The sequence below is a fragment of the Narcine bancroftii genome, chromosome 11 (assembly GCF_036971445.1).
Source record: "Narcine bancroftii isolate sNarBan1 chromosome 11, sNarBan1.hap1, whole genome shotgun sequence".
Classification (NCBI taxonomy): Eukaryota; Metazoa; Chordata; class Chondrichthyes; order Torpediniformes; family Narcinidae; genus Narcine; species Narcine bancroftii.
Window position 1 is genome coordinate 53,424,037 of NC_091479.1, and position 9,038 is coordinate 53,433,074.

Here is a 9,038-nt window from a genome sequence, read left to right on the forward strand (position 1 = left end):
GTTTTGTTTATTACATAAATCTTTCTGAGATGGAGAATAGACTGAAGCTGCCTTCCTCCTCGTTGGTGATGAATCTTGCAGTAAGATCTTTGAAATAATTATAGATTCCTAATTCCTCCCAGTCCTCGGGCATTTTCTCCTGCAATCTACATCATTTACCACCATCCAGGGATTCTCATGAAGGGTAAGTTTCAAATCACCTCCTCCAACCATGTCCGTGCCCTCTGTGGCAAGAAACCCAATCAAGAGTAAACGACAGATTGGCTGAGCGCCTCCACTTGGATCACAATGGCCATCTTGGCTCATGGTCACAAGATGTTTTAAGTTCCATTCCATTCCCACACTGACCTTTGTCTTCTGCCTCCTCCATTGTCTGGGTGAGGTCAAATACAAAGGAACCATCTCTTATTGAATTTGTGAATCGATGGTATGAATATGGAATTGTCCAAGTTCATGTAACCAGCCCACACCCCCCCAGGTTTTCTCTCTCCTGATGATCCACTCAGTTCCCCTCATATTTTCCCTTCCAAACCAGATGACTTATAAATGTGGGCAGAGAAATGGCAGATGGAGTTTAATCTGGACAAGTGTCTTGCACTTTGAGAAGAGTTGTAGTAGTGTTGCAATGAGGGATCTTGGGGTGCAAGCGCGAGCTCCTTGAAAGTGGCAACAAAAGTGTAGGGTTTTAAAGAAAGTATTCTTCATTGAGCAGGGCATGAAGTATAAACGTGGTTAGACCACATTTCAAGTGTTTTCTGTATTTCTATTTGCTGCATGACAAAAAGAGTTTATCAGGGGGTTGCTTGGGATAGAGCATTGGTTCTGGGGAGAGGTTGGACAAATTTGGATAGTTTTCTCTGGAACATTGGAAGCTGAGTGATGACCTGGTTGAAATTTATCCAATTATTGTAGTCCTGGAGAAGGTAGATTTCTTCTTCCCCCTCCCCTGTGGGAGATGTAAAAATACTACGATGCCTATATTGAACATGAGAGGGGAAAAGGAGAGAAGTGAGGCAGGTTCTTGCACAGTGCGGTGGGAGTCTGGCCCACGCTGCCAGGATAGTGGTGAAATCACCAAGATTTAAGAGGCATTTGGTTGGGCACATGAACAAGAGGGAATAATGGGTGATGTGTATGGACCATGTGCTGACAGATGGGATTATGCTCTGTTGGGTGATGATTCATCTCTTTTCAAGGATTGTTGCCGATGGGCAATAAACTTTTCACAAAGGTCTATCTCCAATGAATGTATTTAGAACATTTCCATGAGTTAATTCCCTGTAGAAACACCAGTTTATCATTCAAGCTGTGTAGCCACAGCAATAATGTAAAGTTAAAGGCCATCATTACTGAATCCATTTTTATCAGCCTTCACCTTGTACAATGTTCAGTTGAGACAAGAAAATCAAAATGCAACTTTTAACCTCAAGGAAAGATGAGTAATCCTCTGTACCACAGAATTATTGCTGAAAAAATATTTGGAAAATTTTGTGAATTCAGCTTCCAAACAGTTGATGAAGAGGAATCACAACAACATTTTTAAAAATTAAACCCAGAACATTTATTAGAAGATGTTTATCACAATAAACATGTTCAGGTTCAGTCATGATCAATTCTGGATTGGCATGTGGCAGTAATAAAAGGAATGCAGGATAGATATATTCCAAGGAAAAATAAAATAATGATTTGAATTGTGGTTTAAATGGTTTTGTGGCCAAATTTGCGGAGGTCACCAAGATAGGGGACAGAGTAGGAAACGTAGAAACCGTAAAGTTGCAGAAGGATATTGACAGATTAAGAAACTGGGCAAAATGATGGCAGGTGAGATTTAACACCGAGAAATGTACAGTTGTACATTTTGGCAGTGGAAATAAACAGGAAGCATACTATTTGGATGGGAAGAAAATTCAGACCTTGGATGTGCAAAGGGACCTGGGTGTCCTTGTGCAAGGAAAACTAAAAGTTAATGACCAGGTGAAATTGGTAATGAAGAAAGCGAATGCTATGTTGGCATTCATTTCAAGATGAATAGTGTACAAGGGAAAAGAGATGTTAATGAGGCTCTATGGGGCACTGGTGAGACCTCCTTTTGAGTACTGGGTGCAGTTTTGGGCCCCCTATCTGAGAAAGGATGTGATGTTGTTGGAGAGGGTGCAGAGGAGAATGATGAGGATGATTCCCAGAATACAAAATATAATGTACGAGGAGTGTTTGACAGCTCTTGGATTGTAGTCATTGGGGTATCGGAAATTAAAAAAGAAAGCTCATGGAGACATTTTGTATTTTGAAAGGTTTAGATAGGGTGGACGCGGGTAAGATGTTTCCCTTGGTGGGTGAGTCGAGGACAAGAAAATTAGAGGTTATCCATCCAAAACAGAGATTGGGAGGAACTTCTTTCGCCAGAGTGTCATGGAGCTGTGGAACTTATTGCCTCATACAGCAGTGGATGCCAGATCACTGGGCATATTTAAACAAGAAATAGACAAGTATCTCATTAGTAAGGGCATTAAGGGATATGGGAAAAGTCCGGAAATTGGAAGGAGTGCAAAGTGATTTCGTGTCGGTTTATGGAGCAGACTCGAGGGGACTTGTGGCCTGGTTCTGTCCTTTGTCTTGAGACCTTCTTCTCATTTGAGAGAGTTTATTGAAGGCAACTGAGAAAAATGGAAAAATTCTTGGCAGTTGTTAGAGTAGGTTATTAGTTTGACATCTCTTTGTAAAACTCCAAAACTATCTGTCACTTTGGAGCAGTGCCTGTCCCTCCAACCCATGAGGAACATAGTCTTTCTAATATGTCATGTGTTCTTTCAGCTACAAATGATTCTCTTTTTCAAACATGGCCACAGGTTACTCGTGCTTCATTTCTGTCTTGCAATCTTTTTGGGTGGTTTTTCAGTTGTAAATGTGGAAAATTCCATTTTGGGTGTGGATTTCTTGTCACATTTTTCCGTGATGTATTTGAAAAAACGTTGTTGTGTGGATTGCAGCTCTTGAATGCAAGTGAGCTGCATTTGTTGTCCTTCCAATGCCATCTGCTGCCTGACAAGCCTTCAACCTGATTCCTGCCCTTTCCAAGCCTTGCTCAAGTGTTTTCCTCGCCTCGTGACCCCATCGTAACGGTGTACAGACATGCAATAAGCCACCATATAAAGGCAGGGTCTGAGACGCAGGTCGTAATGCCCCCAGATTATCTTAAAATCGCAAGATTGGATTGGCAAGAGTTGGGTGTCGTCCACAGATCTGACGGCTGCTGGGCTTCACGGTTGCATATGGTTCTGAAAAAAACTAGGGATTTGCGGCCTTGCAGAGATGATCGTCCCCTGAACAATTCCACCGTGCCTGACTGATACAATATTCCAAATTTACAAGACTTCTCAGCAAACCTCCACGGCAAATATGCATTTGCTAAAATAGATCTAGTACATGCTTACTATTAGATTCCATTTGAGTCTTCGGATGTCACGAAGACAGCTGTGCTGCTCCCGTTCGGCCTGTTTGAGTTTCTGAGAATACCATTCGGTCTATGGAATGCAGCTCAGACATTCCAGTGCTTCATGGACCACGAACTCACTGGCCTTGGGTTTGTTTGGTGCTTATGTTGATCGAGGAAATTCTGGTTGTAAGTGTGGATGAAGAGGAGTACAAGAGCCACCTTATGTCATTGTTTCCGAGGCTTGAGGAATGTGGCATCGTGATCAATCCCAGGAAAGTGTTTCTGGTGCTTTGGATCTTGTATTTTTGGGACCTAGAGTTATGCAACATGGTATTTTGCCTGATGAATGAGAAGTGCGTGAATTTTGAGAATTTCCACCCCCCATTAAGGTTGGCCAATTGTGATGGTTTTTAGGTATGAGGAATTTTTATTGCTGTTCCCTGGTGAATGCCACAGCATCTCTATTACCTCTTGCTGAACGACTCAAAGGATCTGATGTCTGCTTCAAAAAGACCTTAACTTTGTATATGCTTTCCATGATGTTAACACTGTTCTTGCAAATGTCACTAAGCTTGTACATCAAATGCCCAAGGCCTTGCACTCTTACAACAGATGCATCTGTCAGTGCTGTGGGAGCAGTGTTCGAACAACTAGTCTGTGGGCAATTGGAACCTTTGGTGTTTTTTTTCAGCCAAGCGGTCACCGGCTCAGGCAAAGTATAGTACATTTGGGCAAGAACTCTTAGATATCTATCTCGCAGTGAAACGTTTCTGTTTTAAAAAATATATATTTATCGTTTTGTATACAGTTCAATATAATAATAGAATCGTATCCAAATGATACGTTCAATGATCAAAATAGAATAAAAAAAAATAAATGTTGTACTGTACATAAAAGTGAGAAGAGAAAAAAAGTATTAAAGAAAAAAATACAGATCTAGGTGCCAAGCTCCTGTGATTACTATTCCCTCCCAAAAGGAAAGGCAGGATATTAATAAAATAGTAGAATTAAACCAACATGATAAGGTTCAACCATTAAGATGAAAGAAAAGTGGTGGTGGGGTGGAGAAGTGAATACATTAGATATCCAAACCCATATCTAAATATGGTTTCCATATTTTGAAGTAGGTATCATACCCAGTTCTAATATTATAAGTCACCTTTGCTAAGGGAATACAATTTTGCATTTCCCCACAATCAATTTTAAGATGGGATTCAGATCTAAAACATGAATTTGAAAAATTAGGAATAAATTAATTGATGTGCCATTAAATATAATTGATGAATAAGTTATTATTAACTAATCTATCAAAAACATTAATTACTGTCCCAACACATGTCAGACCAGCAAAAAGGGTCAATTTCAGTTCCCAAATCCAATTCCCATCTTTCTTTTGATTTATTCAAGTCTGGATTTGGAGATTCCTCTTGAAGTAGAAGATACAATTTGGAAATGTTTCTTTGTAATTCCCTCATGAATCCCAATTTCCAATCCAATATTTCAGCTTTTTATTGGAAGGTCATCCTTTGACCATTTGTACAGACCACCAGCCTCTTATGCATACTGTATCTCTACTTGCCGAGGGAGATTCAGCACTTGCACTTCATCCTTCAATTTTCATCAGACACACGTGACAGCTGAGAGAAAGCGAATTGGTGCCCAATCCAGGTGCGACATTACATACAACTACTGACATCAATTTCAATGCCATGGCTCATGTACGGTGCACTGATCCCGATTTCATCCGGTGTAACCAGATCAACTCTGGTCTCCATCTTCAAGATGTGACCCTGGATGAATCGGCTGAAATGTTGGTCTGATTTTTTTCCCCCAACAGGAAGGACTAGGCTATTTGTGTGGGCAGCTATGAGGCAGGAGATTTTCCCTTCACAATCTATCTCTTCCTGGTGGAAGAGCATCAATCAAACTGGTTAAGGAACATCTTACCTGGGTTCGTTTAAAACAGAATGTTGGATTATGGGCAAGGACTTGCTTGCTGGGTTAATGCCCTAAAGTCTCCACGACCCCCCCCCCCCCAACCTCCCCTCAGCTGACTCCTTGAACACCATCCAATCCATGAACTCTCGGCAGCCCTGCAGCTGTCTTCCCTCACGTGACCACCTTTTGGTTGTCCTGATCTCGTAAGTGTTGTGAGCAATTTTAGGCCTCATTTCTAAGAGAGGATGTGATGGCCCAGAGGTGGTTTACAAGAATGACCCTGGGGATGAGAGGAATAATTTGATGGTTCTGGGCCTGTACTCGCCCGAGTTTAGAAGGATGAGGCAGGACCTTATTGAAATCTGATGAATAGTGAAAGGGCTGGATAGAGAGAATTTTGCCAGTACTGGGAGAGTGTAGGACCAGTGGGAACAACCTCAGAATAAAAGAATGTCTGCTTAAAACGGAGATGGAGAATCATTTTCATCTCGAGCAGTGATTTTCAAACTCCTCCTCCACACCCCCACCCCCTGGATCATATTCCACTTAATCCTTGTGCCAGAAGAGCTCTGTTAGTAAGGAATTACTTAAGGTGGAATGTGATTGGAAAGAAAAAGTTTGAAAACCACTGTTTTAATTGTACGTCATTGACTTATTCTGCGTGTGGTTTCATAACTCTAGAGGAAATGGACCAATGACAATTTTTCTCAAGCAAAATTTTTCCTTCACAATTGGGTCCGTCACAGTGACGGCATCACGTTTGTCTTGTTTATCCTTTACCCCTCCATCCAGACAGATGTGCTGATCAGCGAGTCGACTCCACTCATCCAGCATCACTGCCATTTCTGCTGCTCGGGCATTTCATCCCACATATTGAATTTGTTATTTCCCCTCTTCTTTTTTCTCAGCAAAGAGAATCAGGTTAATTTGATCTTCTTTCTGAATCCCAGTGAAAGGTTATCGACCTGAAGGTTTTAACTCCAATTATTTTTCCAGTAGATGACCTGCTGAGTATTTCCAGTATTGAGTTTTTATTTTACTGCCTTGGTATATTGCTGAGTGCTTTGAATGGGAGAAGAAATGTGGGTTGGGTTAAGTAAAGATTTCTAGATTATGGAGTCTTCTTTGGCTTGGCTTCGCGGACGAAGATTTATGGAGGGGGTAAAAAGTCCACGTCAGCTGCAGACTCGTTTGTGGCTGACAAGTCCGATGCGGGACAGGCAGACACGATTGCAGCGGTTGCAGGGGAAAATTGGTTGGTTGGGGATGGGTGTTGGGTTTTTCCTCCTTTGCCTTTTGTCAGTGAGGTAGGCTCTGCGGTTTTCTTCAAAGGAGGTTGCTGCCCGCCAAACTGTGATGCGCCAAGATGCACGGTTTGAGGCGATATCAGCCCACTGGCGGTGGTCAATGTGGCAGGCACCAAGAGATTTCTTTAGGCAGTCCTTGTACCTTTTCTTTGGTGCACCTCTGTCACGGTGGCCAGTGGAGAGCTCGCCATATAACACGATCTTGGGAAGGCGATGGTCCTCCATTCTGGAGACGTGACCCATCCAGCGCAGCTGGATCTTCAGCAGCGTGGACTCGATGCTGTCGACCTCTGCCATCTCGAGTACTTCGACGTTAGGGATGTAAGCGCTCCAATGGATGTTGAGGATGGAGCGGAGACAACGCTGGTGGAAGCGTTCTAGGAGCCGTAGGTGGTGCCGGTAGAGGACCCATGATTCGGAGCCGAACAGGAGTGTGGGTATGACAACGGCTCTGTATACGCTTATCTTTGTGAGGTTTTTCAGTTGGTTGTTTTTCCAGACTCTTTTGTGTAGTCTTCCAAAGGCGCTATTTGCCTTGGCGAGTCTGTTGTCTATCTCATTGTCGATCCTTGCATCTGATGAAATGGTGCAGCCGAGATAGGTAAACTGGTTGACCGTTTTGAGTTTTGTGTGCCCGATGGAGATGTGGGGGTGCTGGTAATCATGGTGGGGAGCTGGCTGATGGAGGACCTCAGTTTTCTTCAGGCTGACTTCCAGGCCAAACATTTTGGCAGTTTCCGCAAAACAGGACGTCAAGCGCTGAAGAGCTGGCTCTGAATGGGCAACTAAAGCGGCATCGTCTGCAAAGAGTAGTTCACGGACAAGTTTCTCTTGTGTCTTGGTGTGAGCTTGCAGGCGCCTCAGATTGAAGAGACTGCCATCCGTGCGGTACCGGATGTAAACAGCGTCTTCATTGTTGGGGTCTTTCATGGCTTGGTTCAGCATCATGCTGAAGAAGATTGAAAAGAGGGTTGGTGCCAGAACACAGCCTTGCTTCACGCCATTGTTAATGGAGAAGGGTTCAGAGAGCTCATTGCTGTATCTGACCCGACCTTGTTGGTTTTCGTGCAGTTGGATAATCATGTTGAGGAACTTTGGGGGACATCCGATGCGCTCTAGTATTTGCCAAAGCCCTTTCCTGCTCACGGTGTCGAAGGCTTTGGTGAGGTCAACAAAGGTGATGTAGAGTCCTTTGTTTTGTTCTCTGCATTTTTCTTGGAGCTGTCTGAGGGCAAAGACCATGTCAGTAGTTCCTCTGTTTGCGCGAAAGCTGCACTGTGATTCTGGGAGAATATTCTCGGCGACACTAGGTATTAATCTATTTAGTAGAATCCTAGCGAAGATTTTGCCTGCAATGGAGAGCAACGTGATTCCCCTGTAGTTTGAGCAGTCTGATTTCTCGCCTTTGTTTTTGTACAGGGTGATGATGGTGGCATCACGAAGATCCTGAGGCAGTTTACCTTGTTCCCAACAAAGTTTGAAAAACTCATGCAGTTTGGCATGCAGAGTTTTGCCGCCAGCCTTCCAGACTTCTGGGGGGATTCCATCCATACCTGCTGCTTTGCCACTTTTCAGTTGTTCGATTGCCTTGTATGTCTCATCCAGGGTGGGAACCTCATCCAGCTCTAGCCTTAGGGGCTGTTGAGGGAGCTGGAGCAGGGCGGAATCTTGGACTGAGCGGTTGGCACTGAAAAGAGATTGGAAGTGTTCTGACCATCGGTTGAGGATGGAGATCTTGTCGCTGAGGAGGACTTTGCCGTCTGAGCTGCGCAGCGGGCTTTGGACTTGGGGTGAGGGGCCGTACACAGCCTTTAGAGCCTCGTAGAAACCCCTGAAGTCGCCAATGTCCGCGCTGAGCTGGGTTCATTTGGCGAGGCTAGTCCACCACTCATTTTGGATCTCCCGGAGTTTGCGCTAAAGATGGCTACATGCGCGACGGAAGGCTTGTTTCTTCTCTGGACAGGACGGCTTTGTCTTCAAACCACTTCACTTCAAACCAAAGCCCAGGAACAATAAAGCCCCCAGAAAGAGGTTCAATGTTGGAAACCTGCAGTCAGACGAAGCGAGAGGAAACTTCCAGGCAAACCTCAAAGCAAAGCTCGACGATGCAACCCGCCTCACGGACCCGTCCCCTGAAACCCTCTGGGATCAGTTGAAGACTACCATACTGCAATCCACTGAAGAGGTACTGGGCTTCTCCTCCAGGAAAAACAAGGACTGGTTTGACGAAAACAGCCAGGAAATCCAGGAGCTGCTGGCAAAGAAGCGAGCTGCCCACCAGGCTCACCTTACAAAGATTATGGAGTAGATTTAGAAAAATAGACGTAAAAGTGGAGGGTTCATGGAAATAGTTAATTCAT